Consider the following 2117-nt stretch of genomic DNA (forward strand, 5'->3'; position numbering starts at 1 on the left):
GTTTGTGTATGCTTTTGTGTTGTTTTGTTTAAATCCCCATAATGCCGGCATTGTAAACATCGCTGAACCCAGGCCTAATTGGCATCTATTCAGTAAATATGGGCTGGGAGTGAACATATTTCTGAGAAGAACATTACCGTTCCAAAGAAAACACTAACTGCAGCATGGACTAAATTAAATCTTGATGGAATGGGCTGGATTCAGTATCACTGAAGCCCCTTTTATATCAAACTGGTCAAAATTATTTTATACGGTTATTACAGTCTCCAATAGACCCTGACTATCAGCCCCAGTAGACACCTGACTGCTGTTGTCCAGAAATGTGGTAACAAAAAGACAGTATGTAAACCCATCATAACACTGGGGGCCTCCTCTACACTACAAATTTACTTGTTTTACTGTGTGGGTCCAAGGGAATAACTGTTGTAACCTCTTAAAGAGTTTTGTGTTTCAAAGGACACTTTGAGTGCTCCCTTAAAAGGCAAAGCTTCTCCAAGGCTTTGCTGGAGGATCAGCTTCCAGCATCACTGCAGGGCTTGGGCTTTTACTGTTCTGCACCTCCTTTGAAGATGACCTATGAATTACAGGCTGCGGGCCAAGACAGGCTAGAAGAGAATAAAGAGCTTCAGGGCTGATGGCACATGGGAAAATGGATAGAAGTAAACAGGAGAGAGAAAGCTGGGCTGTAACATATGGTCTGTACACAGAGCATCAGAGACCTAAATGGTGCCTCTGCCAAAGCGATGGGGTGTATGCTCAGCTCTGCCTCTCCTCCTTGGGAAGGAACTTCCAGTTTGTTTGAGCAGTGTGCAGCACAAAGAGCCTGACTGCGTTTGCCAGGTGCTAAATAAATAATGTTAATAATGGCCAACAGTATCACCAACCCTTCTGTCAACAGTGCAACATGATCCACAGGCAGGTGCTGCTCTGGTATGAAGACAGAAGTAGAGGTATTATTCCAAAAGTGTCCACATGGAGAGCTTGTTGAGGGAAAACTAGGTGATCTTTAAAAAAATGGTTTCTTTTTATGAAAATAGTTGCATTTCTTTCTTTTTCCTTAAAAAAAAAAAAAAAGAGTGAAAACCTGAAGATGTTAATAATTACTAATTTTTGTGTTTGGAAGTGTTGCTGTCATGACTGACTTCTCTACTGCGAGGGTGACCAAGCACTAGCGCAGGTTGCTCAGAGAGGTTGCAGGGTCTCCATCCTTGGACATACTCAAAACCCAACTGGACATGGCTCTGAGCATGGGCTGGACTAATGTTCTCCAGAAGCATCTCCAGCCTCAGCCATTCTGTGACTCTTGAAGATTGAAGCTGGGTACCTCTTGCCTAGAACACACTTTATGAGCTGTCTTCCCCCCAATGGACACTTCCCATGGGATACTGCAGCCAGAGACTCCCACGAGGACTCCTAAGGAGGGGAGACAGTGCTCGTCCCAGGTCCTTGGGACACAGGGTATGGCCATGCAAGAGGAGGCACTCTGAAGCATCACAGTCACATTTGGAAAGTTTCAGGTTTTTGAGGAAAATCTTTGGGCAGTTTTTTCTTTACAGCTTTGTATGCTGAGTCAACCAGTTATCAGTGCTGGCATTTTTTCTCCTTCCTCAGAAAACCAACAACAAAACCAACCACAGTATTTTTTCTAGCCAGCTCCAAGCAGCAGCCTGCCTGCTGCTAGAAAGCAGAGCAGTGCGGAGTGACAGATACGTCGTCTTTTGTGTTGACACGCCTTTCTTCAGCATCATTAAAAGGAAAATGAACTGAAAACATATTCAGAGATACAAATCACCGCAGCCTCTCAGATCTGAGATGGGAGAGGAGCCCTGCTGAGAAATCCCAGCCTGATGCCGTCTCTGTTTTCCCCAGGCCTGATATACTGATGGAGAGAGAGACAGGCAGGGAAGCTCCCGCAGCACTTTTGTTCATTTTTGGCCTTGCTGATGAGTCTGTAGGACCAGTGCCAAGCTGTGCACGCGGAGTGCATGGGTGACCATGGGTGGACTATTAGCTGGCTTTTTGGACCTCTCCTTATGCAGCAGTGGAAAAAGCACTTGAATTTTTTCCTTCTTTTTCCTATTAAAAGCTGTCCTTTCTGTGATGAGCTCTGTGGCATC

The sequence above is a fragment of the Phaethon lepturus genome, unplaced genomic scaffold (genome assembly GCF_000687285.1).
Source record: "Phaethon lepturus isolate BGI_N335 unplaced genomic scaffold, ASM68728v1 scaffold15517, whole genome shotgun sequence".
In the NCBI taxonomy this organism is placed as follows: domain Eukaryota; kingdom Metazoa; phylum Chordata; class Aves; order Phaethontiformes; family Phaethontidae; genus Phaethon; species Phaethon lepturus.